The sequence below is a fragment of the Nerophis lumbriciformis genome, linkage group LG12, assembly GCF_033978685.3.
Source record: "Nerophis lumbriciformis linkage group LG12, RoL_Nlum_v2.1, whole genome shotgun sequence".
Lineage (NCBI taxonomy): Eukaryota > Metazoa > Chordata > Actinopteri > Syngnathiformes > Syngnathidae > Nerophis > Nerophis lumbriciformis.
The window spans coordinates 20,300,885-20,323,958 of NC_084559.2; the positions used below are offsets into that span (position 1 = coordinate 20,300,885).

A 23,074-nucleotide genomic window follows, 5' to 3' on the forward strand; every position below is an offset into this window, starting at 1 on the left:
TATTGCGTGATGGGTAAAATTTTGAAAAAAACTTCGAAAAATAAAATAAGCCACTGGGAACTGATTTTTAATGGTTTCAACCCTTCTGAAATTGTGATAATGTTCCCCTTTAACATAACACATCATATTAAAGCTATTTATCACACAACTTCATTTCTCTGTTGTTAGCTCGCTGGCAAAGAAGCCAACTATCTTACCGAGAAGAGTCGAAGACCGCATCCAAAGGCTCTCACTTCACAGACGCACTGCCATGAAAAGCAAGGTCTGTTTTGGGCGTTTTTAGGGTGAAATGTTTACATACTTTCGATGTTTTCAACCACGGTGTTGTTGCCACAGCCATTTGTCTCTTCCTCTTGCTGTTAGTCACCGGTCATGCTAAATCGCACGAGTTTGTTTCCGTCCGGAAAAATACCCGAGATGACGTTACCGACTATCCTTGACAAATGAAATTGTCAGTGACAAATTTTATTGTTGATTTTATGTCAACAATGTTGATGAATCGTTACGCCTCTCACTTCTCAACCTACTCAGTGGCCTAGTGGTTAGTGTCCGCCCTGAGATCGGTAGGTTGTGAGTTCAAACCCCGGCCAAGTCAGATCAAAGACGATAAAAATGGGACCCATTACTTCCCTGCTTGGCACTCAGCATCAAGGGTTGGAATTGGGGGTTAGATCACCAAAATCAAATCACCACTGCTCCCCTCACCTCCCAGGGGGTGAACAAGTGGATGGGTCAAATGCAGAGGACAAATTTCACCACACCTACCGAGTGTGTGACAATCATTGGTACTTTAACTTTAACTTAACTCTATTTGAAACACATGAATAAGTCTGCAAACAAACTACGAAGCGAAGCTCAATGTACAGAATGCAAAATATCAGTGGACTATTTTATGACCAGTATTTTAAGTCAAAGCATAATAATGTTGTAACATAAATGTACCAATCAGTGCTTTGAGTACCAAATGTTTATGTAAGGTACTTTTTTTGAAAACTTTCTATGCACAGAACTGTTATTGTGAAGGCTCGAAGTGCCCTGCTACTCGAAAGATTTCAAAGATTCTTTATTCTTTAAATTTTCAAGGGCGCTTGACGGCTGCTATATTTTCGAGTGGGGACGATTCAAGGCATATGTGGTTTTTGCAATTAATTCATATTTTTGGAAAAAATGGATGCATTATCTCATCTTGAGATGGTAAATCATCACGTTGCGGCGACACGTTAATACAACATTCCCCTTCTCCCCTCAACCGCCATCACTTGCATGCAATGTGAAGCTAACAATTCAAATAGAATTATGATTGCTCACAGAGCCAACCGCCGCGTACGCCAAGACCCAAAGAACAGCCACAAAAGCAGGGGTGCCCAAAGTACAGACAACTGCAACAGAAACCGTGCACCAAGGGACCTTGTGTCTATCCACCAGTCAAAGACACGCCAAAATAACGGTTGCAACAATGTTTTATTTGGCCAGATCTGTATACTATAAGTACTGTTCCTTTTGTGCATAGCCTTATTTTTCACTTGTTTCCAGAAAATTGAATATTGGATATGTTTGCACTTTATTATTGCACTCTGCAATGGCATATTTATTTTTAGGTAGCAGTTTGTCTTTTGTATATTTTATTTAATGCTTAATTATTAATTTATTTTGAAATGAAAGCCGTGTTCACATACTGTTTAAAATAAACAATAAAAATATGTTTTACATAACAATTAATAATCATGTTATAAAATAGTAAATTCAATATTGATACAGCTATATGTATTACTCTATTCAACATACTTAAATAAACAATATTTAGATGTTTGTCAATCGATACAGAATCGAGGTTTATCCAAGAATTTATCACTTACCCCACACCAACAATCAACTAAAAACTATGTTTACAAATCAAAACAAAAAAGGGTAAACTTCTGATTCCTAATGCAACACAATTTTAAAGGCCTACTGAAATGCGATTTTCTTATTTAGACGGGGATAGCAGGTCCATTCTATGGGTCATACTTGATCATTTCGCGATATTGCCATACTTTTGCTGAAAGGATTTAGTAGAGAACATCGACGATAAAGTTCACAACTTTTGGTCGCTGATAAAAAAAGCCTTGCCTGTACCGGAAGTAGCAGACGATATGCGTTTGACGTCACAGATTGTGGAGCTCCTCACATCCGCACATTGTTTACAATCATGGCCACCAGCAGCGAGAGCGATTCGGACAGAAAAAAGCGACGATTTCCCCATTAATTTGAGCGAGGATGAAAGATTTGTGGATGAGGAAAGTGAGAGTGAAGGACTAGAGGGCAGTGGGAGCGATTCAGATAGGGAAGATGCTGTGAGAGGCGGGTGGGACCTGATATTCAGCTGGGAATGACTAAAACAGTAAATAAACACAAGACATATACAGTATATACTCTATTAGCCACAACACAACCAGGCTTATATTTAATATGCCACAAATTAATCACGCATAACAAACACCTCCCCCCTCCCGTCCATATAACCCGCCAATACAACTCAAACACCTGCACAACACACTCAATCCCACAGCCCAAAGTACCGTTCACCTCCCCAAAGTTCATACAGCACATATATTTCCCCAAAGTTACGTACGTGACATGCACATAGCGGCACGCACGTACGGGCAAGCGATCAAATGTTTGGAAGTCGCAGCTGCATGCGTACTCACAGTACCGCGTCTGCGCACCCAAATCAAAGTCCTCCTGGTAAAAGTCTCTGTTGTCCCAGTTCTCCACAGGCCAATGGTAAAGCTTGACTGTCATTTTTTGGGAATGTAAACAATGAAACACCGGCTGTGTTATCCGGCACAACAGTCAGGGGGTGCATTCTACGGTGGGGGTGCGTTATCCGGCACAACACCTGCCGCAATACACTGCTTCCCACCTACAGCTTTCTTCTTTGTTGTCTCCATTGTTCATTGAACAAATTGCAAAAGATTCACCAACACAGATGTCCAGAATACTGTGGAATTTTGCGATGAAAACAGACGACGTAATAGCTGGCCACCATGCTGTCCCAAAATGTCCTCTACAATCCGTGACGTCACGCGCAAGCGTCATCATACCGAGACGTTTTCAGCAGGATATTTCGCGCAAAATTTAAAATTGCACTTTAGTAAAAGCCAACCCGGCCGTATTGGCATGTGTTGCAATGTTAAGATTTCATCATTGATATATAAACTATCAGACTGCGTGGTCGGTAGTAGTGGGTTTCAGTAGGCCTTTAAATTGTACCTTTAGAACTGATGTTTCAGACAATAAAATGGGGAGCAAGCTATCCTCTTCCTAGTTTCATAACTATATTGTGCCATTATATGAGCAGAAATCAGCGCAACATTCTCCCCGAGGCACAACAGCACAGGATTATCTCTGGCCTGTCCCCTTCTAGATAAGCGGGAGATATTGCCCCATTTTTGTTTAACTCTTTTTGACACAAAGAGCAAGGGCTGAACCATTATGGCCAAAACAATAGTCATGATTATTTTCATCAATAGGGTTTCTATTTTTATGGATTCCTCATCATCACTCCAAGCAAGGTTTGTAAGTTTTACAATATAACTAAAACTATTTTTACTTACTAAACCATTCCATGAGTTGATGTCTGTAAGAGTCTTTAGATGCATATTTGTGCGTGCAATTGTAATGTAATGACGCTATTGTTGTTAGCGTTGGCTAAAATGCTAACATTCAGGAGTGGATGTGTTAGTGTGATTAACGTACAATGCCATTTTTTGTATTGTTTCAGTTTCACAAATGCCTCAGTAAACTCACCAAGATGTCACCACAGAGTTATTACCGTATTTTTCGGACTATAAGTCGCAGTTTTTTCTTTATAGTTTGGCCGGGCTCCAGTGTGACTTATATATGTTTTTTTCCTTCTTTATTATGCATTTTCGGCAGGTGCGACTTATACTCCGGTGCGACTTATACTCCGAAAAATACGGTAAGTATATTTAGCTGATTGGAGAGCTAGCTTCTGCACCTAGTGGGTCTATGATGATGCCTTCTATTTTGTTAAATCAGACGTTTGTTACAGGCACCAATTGAAAACAACTAAGTAAACATTTTGAGAATCTTTCAGTGTAGATTACTCATTTCACAAAGTATTTAACAATGTTTTCTCAAAAATGTAGTGGGTGCGGCTTATACTATACTACTTATACTGTACTTCATAATCCGGAATATACAGTACTTTTTAATTTAACTGTCAAATATAAATATATATAATATATTGTGTTTGTGTTCATAATTAGTATTAACGTGTAAGCTTCATTACATGATGACTTTAGCACTATTATTTTAAATTTTGTATTATTTATTTTAGTGCCATAAAAAACAACCACATTTTATGGGTGGCCCACATGTCATTAATTGGACACCCCCTGTTTGACTTAATTATACACGTGATCCCTTGTAGTGTAAAACATAAATAATAGATGCCACATTAAAAATATATAGTTATTTAGTGTAACGATTCAACTCATGTAAAAAGAGTCCGTCAATGCACAATTACATTTATGCATTCCCTGGATTCATATGCAGGATCCCAGGGGGTACATGAATTCCAATCGGTAGCATGTTTCATTAGAACACCGGCCAGAAATGTTGATACCCGATGGAAAAGTGTCTCCAGATTCTATTTTGCACGATGGCAAGCTGGTAGTCATGTTAGTGCGACTCTAACGAGACAAGGAGAACAGCTTATTGTGCAAACGTCCAAAGGGGTAAGGAGGAGAGGCACCATGTACGATACTGTATTGGTAACCTGACAGATCCATAATGAGTTTAAGCATAAATGTCATATAGGACTTAACTATACACTGCAAAACAATCACAATTTGTTATGTCACATGAGCTGTTTTTTTTAAGTAATAACTTTCTGACATGAAAACCACCCCCCCACATAATGTAAAAAAACATGGTGTTTACTTTTTAATATCAATATAAGACACAAATCACATCAATAGATTGACTTATATTCTTAAATTTCAAGTATATCGATTTGTGCTCAGCAAAGTTTGCCTTCCAAGAGATAGGTATCGATCCAAAATTGTTTTAAAAGGGAATTAATCAATGTTATCAATACTGGAAAAAGGAAGACATTGGATTCAAGAACAGTACTTTAAATTAAGTTTAGCACTTTTAATAACAAAGACGTTAGACGTTAAGTCTGTTTTCCCATCTGTGGTGTCATCAAAACAAAAATGGCGGATATATGCGGTGGTCGAGAAAGGTCATAACTAGAGATGTCCGATAGTATCGGAATGCCGATATTATCGGCCGATAAATGCTTTAAAATGTAATATCGGAAATTATCGGTATCGCTTTCAAAAAGTAAAATTTATGATTAAAACGCCGCTGTACGGAGTGGTACACGGACATAGGGAGAAGTACAGAGCGCCAATAAACCTTGAAGGCACTGCCTTTGCGTGCCAGCCCAGTCACATAATATCTACGGCTTTTCACACACACACGTCCGTATAAACAACTTTAACACTGTTACAAATATGCGCCACACTGTGAACCCACACCAAACAAGAATGACAAACACATTTCGGGAGAACATCCGCACCGTAACACAACATAAACACAACAGAACAAATACCCAGAACCCCTTGCAGCATTAACTCTTCCGGGACGCTACAATATACACCCCCCGCACTCATGGCTTGTTTTAAAATGTCTCTGACAATCTTGCACAATCTTGCACTTTCTGTTTTGAATTGACATGAATGTTTGTGCCACTGCTTAATAACTGTTTAATAAATACAGTTTTGGTCAATTGACTTAGTTGTGATTTCCCTCTCTGCATGAAAGTTTAAAATGAGCATTTATTAATACAGTATGAACAAGAATGTTTTAATGTAGACACATAGAATCATACTGGTGTGATTATATGCATCAAGTGTTCATTCAAGGCTAGGGCAAAATATCGAGATATATATTGTGTATCGTGACATGGCCTAAAAATATCGAGATATTAAAAAAGGCCATATCGCCCAGCCCTAAATTGGACCAAATTATTAGTTTAAAGTAGCACATTTGCAATATTTTGATATGTAATTTATTTATACAGTAAAGCCCGTTAGTTTCTACATGTTGTTTCTATACATCCGAATTGGGAACGGACAATGGTTGAAAAAAAATGTATTTGCGCTCTGCAGCACTCATTTTTACTTTCTCTTCACACTCTATGGAGAGACTCAACAGCAAGTCAGCGTAACCAAACTTGATAGTTGATACTGTTACAGGATTGGCTCTTTAGCGTGTACCTCCCATTGCTTAATGATCGTAACTGCACTTTTTGTCCATATAGATAAAAAATGAGTGTTCATGTATGAGATCTAGTCTTACATATAGGGCTGCAAGAATATGGGCAAAAAATAATTAAGATTATTTTTATCAATATTTAAATCACGATTATTCATTATGTTTGGCCCGAATGCAGCTGAGTTAGGCTCCAGCACCCCCTGCAACCCCAAAAGGGACAAGCGGTAGAAAATGGATGGATGGAAAACAGTGTTGAGGAGGGGTGTGGACCTGACACCATCATGTCATTTGTGATGTCTAATAAAAAGGCTATACATATATATATTTATGTTCTTGTCCATTAATGTCTAATAAAAAGGCTATATATATATTTATGTTCTTGTCCATTAATAGTATCAATGTGTCGGCTTGTTCTCATTACATGATGCCTTTATCTCTATTTTTACATTTTCATAGAGAGAGGTATTTTTTAAAGTTATGTACATGTACATGCTGTATTGGGACAGATCCTTTAAGAGTCTGAGCAGAAATATGTCATATAGGAATTAATTATACAACATAAAACAACAAAATGCCATGTCACATAATGGATTTTAAAGTAATAACTTTCTGATATGAAAAAGACTCACAAGTAATGTAAAAAAAAAAACATGGTGTTTACTTTTTGATATCAATATAAAACACAAAGCAGTTTGGCGAATGAAGACAAAGTCAAATAAACAAGTTTTGTTTTTCTTCAACAACGCCATGTGGTTCAGTGCGATTGTTTGGCCAACAAAATAAACAAGAGAATCCTTATGAGAGACAGGAATACATTTTTTTTGCATTCTAACTTGGAAAATATGGCTCGTTCTCGGTGGATTGCAATGCAGCTAATGGGAGCAATCAATCCTACCTCTAAATCATTTTTAAAAAATGCAAAACCGCTAACAATACTTAATTTACGTACCGTAACCTGTATTATAACCAAGCATTGTTATTATAAGACCAAACCAGGAGGAAGTATTTTTCCAGCAGAGCATTATATCGTCATGCTTGTAGCTGTAAACTCGCTAAGATGAGAGATAAGATAGTTAATGAGTCAGGACCCAAAACGTGTTGAGTTTGTAATGAAAAACATGAACAAACAGTATCTGTAAAGTATTAGCCCATATTTCATGTTTTGTTTTTACACAGCTGGCTTGACAGCGTATGTACTGTAGTTGTACTAACAGGAATGACATTCTGCGTACGCATACCATGATAAATGTCAATGTGACTCACTCGATGGACAGTGCATTTGTTCCAGCTGGCCGGTGACGTGTTTTACCATTTATTCTGGATAAGCACTCCATTTATGTTGAGCTTGGCTCCAAGTTCCACATTTGCAGCACGCTGACCTCACTCTGCTCTAAGGTTTCAGCCTCTATTCGTGCTCGCTTTGTTAAGCAGCAGTTTGTTCTCCGTATTTTAGGGGTGTAACGGTACACAAAAATTTCGGTTCGGTGCGTACCTCGGTTTAGAGGTCACGGTTCGGTTCATTTTCGGTACAGTAAGAAAACAACAAAATATAAATTTTTGGGTTATTTATTTACCAGAGTTGTAAACAATGGCTTTATCCTTTTAACATTGGGAACACTATAATAATTCTGCCCACGTTAATCAACATTAAACTGACTCAAGTTGTTGCTCAGATTAAATAAAATGACAAAACTTCTTCTACATATAAAAAGTGCAACATTAAACAGTTTCAAGTCAACTCATCATGCTTAATTTATTACAGCATTTGGGAAGCCTGTAGTTGATTTTTATTATGCAAATGTTATATTTTTATCAACATGTGATAGCAGGGACCCTGCCATTCAAAACTAGGCTGCTCCATTACTAATGATTAATGTAACTATAGCTGAAATAATTGTACAATAGCAATAAGAGAGACTATTCATCCCTGAACACCATGGAGTTCATGTAGGCTTTGTGATGCAGTTGCATTATTATATCAACTATCAGAGACAGAAACTCTTCATTTAACATAATGTCCTTTTTTGCTGCTTCAACACAGCTCAATCAACACAGAAAATGGTAAAGTGAAATAACAGACAGACAGGGCTTTGCTGTCCGTAACACACACACACACACACATGCACAGCAAAATGAGCTAACGTTACGCTAAAAGCGAATTAGCTTCCACCTCAAGCCAGGACTGCGAGCGAGCTGAGCTGCAGTTTATATTTCTAGAAGGTCAACGGGCTCATAGTGATGTTACTAGTAGTTGACTGGGAGGTGTTTATTATAATTTGGGGAGAGTCCGCTGTCTGATGCTTACCTGCTAAACACTAACTACATGCGCTCTGAATACGCACTGCTGATTGGCTGTTACCGCTCTGAATACGCACTACTGATTGGCTGTTACCGCTCTGAATATGCACAGCTGATTGGCTGTTACCACTCTGTATGTAACCAATCAGATGGTTGTGTGGACGGGACAATGCTGGGTGCTGTGTACTGACAGAGACAGGCAGAAGGAAGCGGAGCAGCTTGTTAAGACTTTAGCTTAGCTTAATATGTTCGTGTGGAAACTCGTTCGGTACACCTCTGAACCGAACCGAACCCTCCGTACCGAAACGGTTCAATACAAATACACGTACCGTTACACCCCTACCGTATATATTTAGCTTCAAAAAGATAAAGCTGTGAATCCTCATGTTTTCAAAAAAAGTCATCTTCATTGTCTGTTACCAAGTCTGACATGATTAGAACACACCCGCGTTTTTTTCCAGAAGTGGATACACATATATGTTGCCGGCAGTCGGAAGTGCGGCGCTATGGAAACAGAAATCAATGCGCTGAGGAAACACAATGCTTAAAATGACCAAAATACAGTAAATATTGTACATATTACATATTGTTATGAACGTATCTGTTACTACATTATATATAGACTTGCAGTGTGTATACAAGACATTGATAGGGGGTTTTGAAGTTGTTTTAGATGGCATTGAAGGCTACAACTGTGACTCCCATTACCGCATCATTTAAGCATTTTTAATCGAGATGACGATAAATGCTTTAAAATGTAATATCGAAAATGATCGGCATCGGTTTCAAAATTATCGGTATCGGTTTCAAAAAGTAACATTTATGACTTTTTAAAACGCCGCTGTACGGAGTGGTACACGGACGTAGGGAGAAGTACAGAGCGCCAATAAACTCTAAAGGCACTGCTTTTGCGTGCCGGCCCAATCACATAATATCTACGGCTTTTCACACACACACACAAGTGAATGCAAGCATACTTGGTCAACAGCCATACAGGTCACACTGAGGGTGGCCGTATAAACAACTTTAACACTGTTACAAATATGCGCCACACTGTGAACCCACACCAAACAAGAATGACAAACACATTTCGGGAGAACGCCCGCACCGTAACACAACATAAACACAACATAAACACAACAGAACAAATACCCAGAACCCCTTGCAGCACTAACTCTTCCAGGACGCTACAATATACACCCCTTCCCCCACCTCAACCTCCTCATGCTCTCCCAAATTCCAAACTGCTGTTTTGAGGCATGTTAAAAAAAATAATGCACTTTGTGACTTCAATAATAAATATGGCAGTGCCATGTTGGCATTGTTTCCCATAACTTGAGTTGATTTATTTTGGAAAACCTTGTTACATTGTTTAATGCACCCAGCGGGGAATCGCAACAAAATTAGGCATAATAATGTGTTAATTCCACGACTGTATATATCGGTATCGGTTGATATCGGAATCGGTAATTAAGAGTTGGACAATATCGAAATATCGGATATCGGCAAAAAAGCCATTATCGGACATCTCTAGTTTTTAATCTTCTTTAAAATCCCACAAAAAAAAGGACGTGTTCTTGTCTCTCATACTGATTGTGAACGATAGGCAAAATTCCAAAAAAAGATGCAGTTCCCCTTTAAGTGTGTTGTTTTACATAAATAAACACAGTGACATGGTCTGTCATTTTAAAAGCAACACAAATACTTGTCTGCTGGTACATTTATTTGATGATAAAACAGTGCCGCATTTATAGAACTGACCTAGGATCATTCACCACGTAAAATGAAAGTCTACTTTGAACAAGAAACTGTACAGATTGCATCCAATAGATCAAATCCTACCAAAAAAAACCAAATCTTTACATTTTAAAATGTATCGTTTCTGAATCGTGTCATTCTACATGTACCGGTATTGAATTGTCTCAATATTCATATAAAAATCTGTTTCAACATTGCACATACATTCCAGCTGCATTTGTTCTCCTAAATGCAGGAGACTCTAGTGTTAATCACCTGTTTGGAGAAAAAAAACGGTGCAGTTAAACAGAATTTGCGTTCACACCTTAAAAATGACAGCCCTCATTTGGATGTATACATTATATATGGGTGTTGCTAATGCCACATGTGTCACGTGCGGTCTAAGACATATTTTGTATCGCATTACAACTTCACCTGCAGTGTCCACTATCCGGCATGTATCCAGTATTTTATTGTGTCACAGTAACAATAGTATTTGGGGGGTTTTTCTGGCTAAAAAATTATCGAGTCGATTTTAACTCAAGTTATCCGTTATCAGTCTTAAGAAGCAGTATCTGTATCGGTTTGAAAAAAATATATATATTATGCATGTCTAGTTTACATTGTTACACTGAATTGATTGATTGAAACTTTTATTAGTAGATTGCACAGTACAGTACATATTCCGTACAATTGACCACTAAATGGTAACACCCGAATAAGTTTTTCAACTTGTTTAAGTCGGAGTCCACGTTAATCAATTCATGGTGAAGAACCTGAGCTCACCTTTAGAATATTAGGCATCCCTGATGTTATCACTAATTATATTCAACCCTCCCAACAATTCCAAATGCTTTAAAACACAATAATTTGCATCATCACAATCATTGTCATTCAGTTGCACATCAACTGGTATCTCTGCGGTAATTAGCAATTTTAAATAGATAAACATGAGCTCAGCCTTCATTAGCATTTTTAGTTAGACTGAAGTACAAACAAGCGCTTATAATTACAGTGTGGTGCGGTCTACATGTATTGGACGTGCAGCACATAAGGACAGCCGTAAGGACGTTTGCACCATTAAACATTTATGAAAAGAAGAAGGAAGACGCAGAGCTTATTTAAAGTTAGTGTATGTCAGGAATAGGCAGCTGCCGAGAGGCCGGCCGCTCACATTGGAATGATCCGTCGTTATTATATGCCACCCTTGTCCTTGTCCGACCAATTCAGCTTTGCCCTACTAATACACATGCACACAGCAAAAATATAACGTTATGTTACGAAAACAGTGGTTGAAAAAAATCTCATCACTTTTTAAAATCCTTCTGTTCTGGAAAATGCAACAGACATGTGCATTAGTCATGCAAGCCAGCTGTGATTGACAGCTTGAATGCCAGTCATCTTAGCACTGCATTTTCAAGTTCAACTTGTAATGGTGACAAATATAGACATTTATTTGTTAAACATGCTCTGTTAACTACGATTCATAACATCTACTAGCGGTTGGTGGTGTTCTCATGATCTTAATTGTTCATATTGAGCAGGAGACTGGGGCTCAAATTGACAACCTAATCGTGATAGACTGAGGATTTCTGTTTTATAGATTACATATATTTATATTTACTTTTTCTTCCCTTGGTCTCCGGCATTTGATTGATAGACATGTTTGCCTATTAGAATTGTCGAACCGTGCATCCTTGGCCTACCGTCCAATCAAAAGAGGTTACAGGAAACAGGAAGTTTGTGTGCCCTGCAGCCAATGCCGTCAATGCGCTAATAACAAACATCACTGTTTAATATCTACAAAAAATTAAATGCTTTTCCAGTCAGAGCAGTATGAGGTCTGTCAACTTAGTTCGAAACGGGTGGACGACTAAAAGGCTACTTATTACAAACGGCCAAGGACAATGTAAGCAAACATCCAATACGGCAGCATGCCATGACATCAGGTCACTACACAGTTTTTCTTAATTAATTATTCGGTTTAGCAAAATGCTGCTAAAAGGGTTTGTCTCCACAAAGTAGCTTTTCAGTAGTCCAGAACAAGGCGCTGTCCATATAATCCAAAATCATTTTGAAAGTATGTTACTTAGGGGTGTAACGGTACGTGTATTTGTATTGAACCGTGTGTGTGTGTGTGTGTGTGTGTTACGGACAGCAAAGCCTTGTCTGTCTGTTATTTTACTTTACCTTTTTCTGTGTTGATTGAGCTGTGTTGAAGCAGCAAAAAAGGACATTATGTAAAATGAATAGTTTCTGTCTTTGATAGTTGATATAATAATGTAACTGCATCATAAAGCCTACATGAACTACATGGTGTTCAGGGATGAATAGTCTCTCCTATTGCTATTGTACCATTTTTTCAGCTATAGTTACATTAATCATTAGTAATGTAGCAGCTTAGTTTTGAATGGCAGGGTACCTGCTATCACATGTTGATAAAAATAACATAACATTTACCGTATTTTTCGGAGTATAAGTCGCACCTGCCGAAAATGCATAATAAAGAAGGAAAAAAACATATATAAGTCGCACTGGAGCCCGGCCAAACTATGAAAAAAACTGCGACTTATAGTCCGAAAAATACGGTACATAATAAAAATCAACTACAGGCTTCCCAAATGCTGTAATAAATTAAGCATGATGAGTTGACTTTAAACTGTTTAATGTTGCACTTTTTATATGAAGAAGAAAAGTTTTGTCATTTTATTTAATCTGAGCAACAACTTGAGGCAGTTTAATGTTGATTAACGTGGACCCTGACTTAAACAAGTTGAAAAACTTTTTGGGGTGTTACCATTTAGTGGTCAATTGTACGGAATATGTACTGTACTGTGCAGTCTACTAATACAAGTCTCAATCAATCAATCAAAAAAAGCACTTTATATGTAGAAAGGTTTTGTTAAGAAACCATTCTGAGCCTTATCTTATTTAGTTTTTATTTCATATATGTTGACCACATTAACCCTGGGAATGGACCCTGTGTGTATATGTATGTTATGCCATTGTTTACAAATTTGGTAAATAAATAACCCAAAAATGTATATTTTGTTGTTTTCTTACTGTACTGAAAATGAACCGAACCGTGACCTCTAAACCGAGGTATGTACCGAACCAAAATGTTTGTGTACCGTTACACCCCTAACACACACACATATGTACATATACACACACACATATACATATACATATATATATATATATATATATATATATATATATATATATATATATGTATATATATATATATATATATATATATACACACACACACATATACATACATACATACACACACACACGCATACATATGTTGTGCGCACTACATCGAAAAAACTGAAATAATGCAATACTACATAGTACATACGTCAATAGCCAGAGGAGCCTATTAATAATTAAATGCAATACATTTTTGTGAATGTGAGTGTGAATGTTGTCTGTCTATCTGTGTTGGCCCTGCGATGAGGTGGCGACTTGTCCAGGGTGTACCCTGCCTTCCGCCCGATTGTAGCTGAGATAGGCTCCAGCACCCCCCGCGACCCCGAAGGGAATAAGTGGTAGAAAATGGATGGATGGATGGATTTCTAATATATAATAATAATATATATTAACAATATACAGTATAATGATCAGATAAACAATATATATATATAATAATTATACATGTATAAATAATTGATTTATTATCGAATCATAGCCTCTTAGTCGTAATCGAAACGTGAGATGTCTAAATATTCCAACCTCTAATACTTTGTCACCAATAACACAAAGGTGGCCCCATATTGTGTCTTTAAATATATAACAATATAGCGGTTATTTTTAGCATTTTTTTTATAAATTGAAAAAATGTATATATATATATATATATATATATAAAGATATATAAAATTGGTCCTGCATTGAGGTGGCAACTTGTCCAGGGTGTACACTGCCTTCTACCCAAGTGCAGCTGGGATAGGCCACCCCGCGACCCCGAGAGGGACAAGCGGTAAAAAATGGATGGATGGACGGATACATATAAAATGTGGACACCCCTGTTCTAATGTGTGTCAACATGAGACAATTGTTGGCAATCTAAAAGTAACAATTTCCTTAACTTTTCACTTCTGAGGATTTATGTGGGCTTTGTACCGAGGATGTCGTTGTGGCTTGTGCAGCCCTTTGAGACACTTGTTATTTAGGGCTATATAAATAAAGATTGATTGATTGATTGATTATGCATTTAAATGTATAAAATCTAAAAATTGCAACAGTATTAGTAGTCGTAGTAGCTTATTTTGAACATGTCAAAAACAAAGCACCAGAAACAATAATTTAAAAAAGAAAACATTCTTAAAACCATTACAGTAGAGTACAAAAATATAAACACATAATTCACAATGAAAACGCAAAAAAAATAAAACAATACATAAAGGTTAGGTTTTACATATCCATAAAGGAGTGGGAAAAAAAAAAAAAAAAAAGTTAAAGTCCCAACGATTGTCACACACACCGGGTGTGGTGAAATGTGTCCTCTGCATTCAACCCATCCCCACGTTCACCCCCCTGGGAAGTGAGGGGAGCAGTGAGCAACAGTGTGCGTCGCATTCGGGAATCATTTGGTGATTTAAGCCCCAATTCCAACCCTTGATGCTGAGTGCCAAGCAGGGAGGCAATGGGTCCCATTTTTAAAGTCTTTGGTATGACTCGGCCGGGGTTTGAACTCACAACCTCCCAGTCTCAGGGCGGAAACTCTAACCACAAGGCCACTGAGCTGGTTGTGGAAGTGAAACTTACATTACTGGGGGGAAACCTAAAGGTGGGGGAAATAATCATTTTTAGATGCATCGTAATTCGGACATGGACGATTATAGAATCGATTATTAAACGTCAATAATCTATTTATTTATTGCAAATAAAGTGATGCAGACAGTTCTAATGTGTCTGACTGCAGCGAGCCACCTCAGCTCCTTTACTGTTAGGCACTTATGGTCCAGTTTTGCACACATGTTCAATAATTTAATAAATGTGGGAATTAATTTGTTTCTTATTCCAAAGGATTTTTTTTTAAATTGCAAGTGATAAATGCTTATTTAGTGAAACGAAAGCAAATGTAAAAGTGCATCAATAATCGATTTTTAATCGAATCGTAGCTCCTGAATCGTAATCGAATCGTGAGGTGCCCAAAGATTCCTACTTCTACCCCCACCCCTTATTTATAAATCAAATACCTAGCTTTCTTGTCAAAATGATCTAATAATTAATTTACTGATCATATTGCAATGTAGTATCAATCATCTTTAACTCACTTTAATCTGGCACAAAAATACGAACAATATAGCATATATAGACAGATAAATGTTGTCTGTCTATCTGTGTTGGCCCTGCGATGAGGTGGCGACTTGTCCAGGGTGTACCCCGCCTTCCGCCCGATTGTAGCTGAGATAGGCTCCAGCGCCCCCCGTGACCCCAAAAAGGGAATAAGCGGTAGAAAATGGATGGATGGATGGACGTACAAGTACAAAGTGACAGTAACAACAACCGATAACAAGCTAATAACTACAATAATAATAATGTAAACACCTTGTGAACCACATTTTTTGGCAGAAAAATCGCAATTATTATTAGTTTTTTTGTTTTTGTTTTTATTGTACAGCCCTACCGGTGATATACAAATATGGGAGCAGCTTTAAAAGAAGATTGTGCAGCAATTAGGGTTGTACCGTATACCGGTATTAGTAAAGTACCGGTATTAGTATATTACCGGTACCGGTCCCTGCAGGATGTAGAATAGCTAAACATGCTTCACTACACACCGTAGCTCACCGGCGTCAAAATGTAAACAAACGCCATTGGTGGATCTACACCTAACATCCACTGTAATGATACCAAGTACAGTAGCGTATGTAGTCGATACTACTATGATTACGTCGATATTTTTTGGCATCACAACATCTTCTTTCGTTTAAAAAAGATGTATATTATGTTTATAAACTCAGGAAATATGTCCCTGGACACATGAGGACTTTGAATATGACCAATGTATGATCCTGTAACGACTCGGTATCGGATTAATACCCAAATTCATGGTATCATTCAAAACTAATGTAAAGTATCAAACAACAGAAGATCAAGTGATTATTACATTACATTACATTTCATATATTTTTTTACATTACATTATTACAGCATAAAGATAAGCGATAAAACTCACAAGTTTGCTACGCAAAAAGCTTGGCCGTACTATAAACCAGGCGGCATACGAAAATGAGGGCAAAATTTGGGTGAAAACTTTCGTCAAACACTGATTCATATGGAAATTGAGGCACAACTGTATTTGGTTTGAATGAAGACTAAATCTGCTGCTTTGCATGTATGTGTTAATCAAACGTGTACAAAAATATCCAGATTAGAGTTGTACGGTATACCGGTATTAGTATAGTACCGCGATACTAATGAATCATATTCGGTACTATACCGCCTCTGAAAAGTAATGATCCCAAGCACAGTAGTGTATCTAGTCGATACTACTATGATTAATTCGATATTTTTTACCATCACAACATCTTTCGTTTTTTTTATTTTTTTATATTAGATTTATAAACTAAGGAAATATGTCCCTGGACACATGAGGACTTTGAATGTGACCAATGTATGATCCTGTAACTACTTGGTATCGGATTGATACCCAAATTTGTGGTATCATCCAAAACTAATGTAAAGTATCAAAAAACAGAAGAATAAGTGATTATTACATTACATTATATATTTTTTTTTACATTACATTATTACATTATTACAGCAGAAAGATAAGCGATAAAACTCACAAGTTTGTTACGCAAAATGCTTGGCTGTACTATAAACCAGGTGGCATATGAAAATGAGGGCAAAATTTGGGTGAAAACTTTCGTCAAACATTAATTAACACGGAAATTGAGGCACAACTGTATAGGGCTGGGGGATATATCGATATACTCGATATATCACGGGTTTGTCTCTGTGCGATATAGAAAATGACTATATCGTGATATTCGAGTTTACGTTCTCACGCAGTTGCTTTTAGCTGCTGGCATTACACTACATGCTCTTCCCACTCCTTCTTGTGTCTCCTCACAGACAGCAAGCGCACCTTCTTACACACGTCACGTCATACGTCACATACGCAGCAGAGAGGTAGCAGCAGAGAGGTAGCAGCATGGCTAAAGTTAGCTGTGGTGCGAGTGGTAATATGAGAGAAAGAAGGTGCGAATCTGGTAACAAATGAAGGAAGAATTAATTCCCTAGAAAAACAGCACAGGGTCCATCGTCTGGCGGTGGTTTGGCTTCAAGTGGGAATATGTCGAACAGACAACCGTAATATGTCAAGTGTGGGGCAAAAGCGTTTCTACAAAAATTAGCATTACTGCTAATATGTAGCATCATTTGAAAAGTCACCTGCTAGAGAATGAAGAGTGCTTACTCCGCATGTCAACATCTCTGTTCGGTGCCACACGCCCACACCATCAAAATGCCGAGGCAAACATTTCCAGATCAACACCGTATGAAAAAAAAGAGTCAACAAAAGGAGATAATGTCCGCATGAACCTACCACATATTGAAGGACATACACTATTTGATTTCCTATTAGGCAGCTCATTTTTATTTGACACTTATTGAAATATCTTGTGTGACATCAAGCACTTTATTTGTTTTAAACTATTGTAGTGGCATTCTGTACAAAAAGTGCACTTTAATTTAGTGTTGTTTTGATATGTCATCTTAGTGACATCATACACAAAAGTGCACTCATAGCTTGTTTTAAAAATGTCTCTAACAATCTTGCACTTTCTGTTTTGGAAATGACATGAATAACTGTTTAATAAATACAGTTTTGGTCAATTGACTTAGTTGTGATTTCCCTCTCTGCATGAAAGTTTAAAATGAGCATATATCAATGCAGTATGAACAAGAATGTTTTAATATAGACCAGTGGTTCTTAACCTGGGTTCGATCGGATTTAGGGGTTCGGTGAGTCGGGCTCAGGGGTTCGGCGGAGGTCAATACACACCCGACTCATTGTGTAAATAAAAAGTTCTCTCTATCGGCGTATTACGGATACGGCAACAGCAGAAGTCACACTGATTTGCAGGTGTGTCATTTGTTGTGAGTATAAGCACTGTGTTGGTTTTGTTCTTTGAACAAGGTGATGTTCATGCATGGTTCATTTTGTGCACCAGTAAAAAAAACATGGTAACACTTTAGTATGAGGAACATATTCACCATTAAATAGTTGCTTATTAACATGCAAATTAGTAACATATTGGCTCTTAACTAGTCATTATTAAGTACTTATTAATGCCTTATTCGGCATGGCCTTACTATATAACCCTCCAACCCTGGCCCTAACCCTAACCAAATAACTCTAAAGTAAGTCTTTGTTACTTAGAATATGTTCCCCTAGTGTCCAAAAAACTCTAAATTAAGTCTTTGTTACTTAGAATGTGTTCCCCATACTAAAGTGTTACCAAAAACATGTAACTTTGTCTTGAATTTGAAAAAAAACATTTTATTTTTCACTAAAGAAGGGTTCGGTGAATGCGCATATGAAACTGGTGGGGTTCGGTACCTCCAACAAGGTTAAGAACCACTGATGTAGACACAGAATCATCATACTGGAGTGATTATATGCATCAAGTGTTCATTCAAGGCGAAGGCAAAATATCGAGACATATATCGTGTATCGTGACATGGCCTAAAAATATCGAGATATTAAAAAAAGGCCATATCGCCCAGCCCTAGGACACTAGTAGCAGTATATTTCTATATTCTGCAGTTATTAGGAAAGCACACACAATCTCCTAATAACCAGCACAGTAACTCTAGTGTACAAACATTGTGATAGCACTGAAATCACAAGAGCAGTAAGATGTGTTTCCCCTTCGCCCAACAGGCACAGGATCAAATAAACACAATGACATAATACAAGATACTGAAACACGACCTGTCTAATAATGCAGCCAAAACGTTAGATAACGTTGCAAACCACTGATTTGAAGCAGTCCAGGATTACGTCAAACTACTATCAAGCTACAACCAACACGCTCTCTCTAGTACATAGGACAGATTACACACACTAAACTTTCCCCAAACCAATTGAAATTGGAAAAAATGTAAACAAACGCCATTGGTGGATCTACACCTAACATCCACTGTAATTATACCAAGTACAGTAGCGTATCTAGTCGATACTACTGTGATTACGTCTGTATTTTTTGGCATCACAACATCTTCTTTCATTTAAAAAAAATGTATAACATGTTGATAAACTCAGAAAATATGTCCCTGGACACATGAGGACTTTGAATATGACCAAAGTATGATCCTGTAACGACTTGGTATCGGATTGATACCCAAATGCGTGGTATCATCCAAAACTAATGTAAAGTATCAAACAACAGAAGATCAAGTGATTATTACATTACATTACATTTCATATATTTTTTTACATTACATTATTACAGCGTAAAGATAAGCGATAAAACTCACAAGTTTGCTACGCAAAAAGCTTGGCCGTACTATAAACCAGGCGGCATACGAAAATGAGGGCAAAATTTGGGTGAAAACTTTCGTCAAACACTGATTCATACGAAAATTGAGGCACAACTGTATTGGGTTTGAATGAAGACTAAATCTGCTGCTTTGCATGTATGTGTTAATCAAACGTGTACAAAAATATCCAGATTAGAGTTGTACGGTATACCGGTATTAGTATAGTACCGCGATATTAATGAATCATATTCGGTACTATAGCGCCTCTGAAAAGTAATGATCCCAAGTACAGTAGTGTATCTAGTCGATACTACTATGATTACGTCAATATTTTTTACCATCACAACATCTTTCGTTTTTTTTTAAATTTATATTAGATTTATAAACTCAGGAAATATGTCCCTGGACACATGAGGGCTTTGAATGTGACCAATGTATGATCCTGTAACTACTTGGTATCGGATTGATACCCAAATTCGTGGTATCATCCAAAACTAATGTAAAGTATCAAACAACTGAATAATAAGGGATTATTACATTTGAACAGAAGTGTAAATAGTAAATGAACAAGTAGATTAATAATTTAATTTTCTACCACTTGTCCTTAATCATTTTTGACAAAATAATAGAATGATACATGACAATATGCTATTGCATACGTCAGCAGACTAAATTTGGAGCCGACATTTTCTTGTATGTTCACTATTTTATTTAAGGACAAACTTGCAGTAAGAAACATATGTTTAATGTACCCTAAGATTTTTTGCTAAAATAAAGCCAATATTGCAATTTTTTGTGGTCCCCTTTATTTAGAAAAGTACAGAAAAGTATCGAAATAATTATTTTGGTACCGGTGTTGTACCGAAATCTGTTACCCATCGGAATTTGTAACTCCAGGGGGCGATGTTCCCATGATGTTTGTTTGATGGTTAAATGGCAAGCCCAAAGAGGAGAAGAACGCTTGCGTAAATGGCGTAAACTATCCTGCTGAAACGTCAGTTGTCAGAATTTCAGCAATAATAATAACAATGGACTCATACTATAATTGATTTCCAGAATATGTGTAATTTATTAATGCTGAAATTCTGACAACTGACGTTTCATTCCATGATAGCTTTTAATCCGGAAAATGTATGTGTGTGAGAGAGAATCAACAGCTGATACAATGGAGTCATACTATAATGAAAGTAAGTCATTGATTTCCAGAATATGTGTAATTTATTAATGCTGAAATTCTGACAACTGACGTTTCAGCATTAAGGATAGTTTACGCCATTTACGCAAGGGTTCTTCTTCGCCTACTCTTTGGGCTTGCTGTTTAACCATCAAACAAACGCCATGGGAACATCGCTCCCTGGAGTTACAAATTCCGATGGGTAACAGATTTCGGTACAACACCGGTACCAAAATATTGGTATCGGGACAACACTAGTAGCAATATATTTCTATATTCTGCAGTGATGAAGAAAGCACACACAATCTCCTAATAACCAGCACAGTAAGTCTAGTGTACAGACATTGTGTTTCCCCTTCGCCCAACAGGCACAGGATGAAATAAACACAATGACATAATACAAGATACTGAAACACGACCTGTCTAATAATGCAGCCAAAACGTTAGATAACGTTGCAAACCACTGATTTAAAGCAGTGCAGGGTTACGTCAAACTACAAATCAAGCTGCAATCAACACGCTATCTCTAGTACATAGGACAGATTACACACACTAAACTTTCCCCCAAAAGCAATGTTTACAAATCCAAAACAGGGCGCTTTGTGGCAATAGTAAGCCTGCTAGCGAAGTTAGCCAAACAACAATATCCCACTGTCACGTCGGAAAAGGAGTGGACATTTATTTTAAAAAAACAGTGAATCATGGCTGGGTAGTGTGGAGCGCTGTGATTTCCCAGCAAACAGACGATTTATGTGAAGAAGTCAACAAATGAGCGTTAGTTAGTTAGCACCTAGCAGCCCTGACAGCTAGCATAGTCGGTTAGCATCACTAGCCTAGCCTAGCCATGTAGCACGTGCTGGTTAAATCATCAACTTTAGCCGACTAACTAACACTAACACTGTGACTAACTAACACTATGACTAACTAACACTATGACGCCGCAGCCACGTTACAAGTCACGACCAGGACGCTTTCTTGCCTTTCATTGTTCCGCCAAACGAGTGCGCGGTTGTTTACATAGCCTGGGAAAAAAGGGTCGACGCGTGCTATGTGGGTTTCTCCTCCAGAGAATGGCTCCGTAACAGATGGGAGAGACCACCGCCAAGCCACGGGGCGCTAATGGAGGGTGACTAACCTGAGCGGCGGACTCAACCAGCGACCATCCGACGGCGTCGTCGTTGTGTTGGAAGCGAAGGTCCCCGATGGTCCTCCTCGACGCCGCGCGGCTTCGATTAGCGATCCTCTCTCACTTCAATGGCGTCCGTCTCCCGTCATTTAGTCCAAAGGAAAGAGTAGTTTTCCTTCTCATTTGTTCCACGGAAGGTTGAGCTGTGTCGTGCCTGGTCCTACACACCCTCTATCTCTATGCCTGGTCCTACACACCCTCTATCTCTAAGCCTGGTCCTGCACACCCTCTATCTCTATGCCTGGTCCTGCACACCCTATATCTCTATGCCTGGTCCTGCACATACACTCATATACACTCATCGACTCCCTGCGGCCGACACACCACAGCACTGCACTGCACTGGGACTGGACCGCCTCTCTCTCTCTCTCTCTCTCTCTCTCTCTCTCTCTCTCTCTCTCTCTCTCTCTCTCTCTCTCTCTCTCTCTCTCCCTCTCCCTCACTGTCTATCTCTATATCTATATCTCTCTCTCCATCTCCCTCACTGTCTCTCTATCTATCGCTCTCTCCCTCACTGTCTCTCTCTATCTCTCTACCTCTCTCGCTCACTCTCTCACTGTCTCTCTCTCTCTCTTTCTCTCTATCTATCTCCATACTTGCCAAACTTGAGACCTCCGATTTCGGGAGGTGGGGGCGTGGTCGGGGTGGGCGGGGGCGTGGTTGGGGGCGGGCTAAGAGGGTAGGAGTGTATTTACAGCTAGAATTCACCAAGTCAAGTATTTCTCATATATATATATATATATATGCCGCAAGAAACCTGATTGCCCTCTCAACGGGGGGTGCTTACAAACATCAGTTGTTTACCAATCTAAGGTAACACGCAAGGACATTAACACATCCGACACATATGTAGGATTAACCGAGGGAGAGTTTAAAACCAGATG

General features: G+C 38.1%; 1 protein-coding gene across 5 annotated transcripts in view; it reads right to left on the bottom strand.

The window, feature by feature from the left end:
* ncor2 (nuclear receptor corepressor 2) overlaps positions 1 to 22,555 on the bottom strand; it is a 216,904-nt gene extending 194,349 nt beyond the window's left edge. For 4 of the 5 annotated variants that reach the window (XM_061986041.2, XM_061986039.2, XM_061986040.2 and 1 more), the window contains exon 1: positions 22,140 to 22,554. The gene's annotated coding sequence lies outside the window, so the exon portion shown is untranslated. Of the gene's footprint in view, positions 1 to 22,139 lie in introns of all 5 variants that reach the window. The other variant, XM_061986043.2, reaches the window with a different exon arrangement.
* Positions 22,556 to 23,074: the final 519 nt, after the last annotated feature.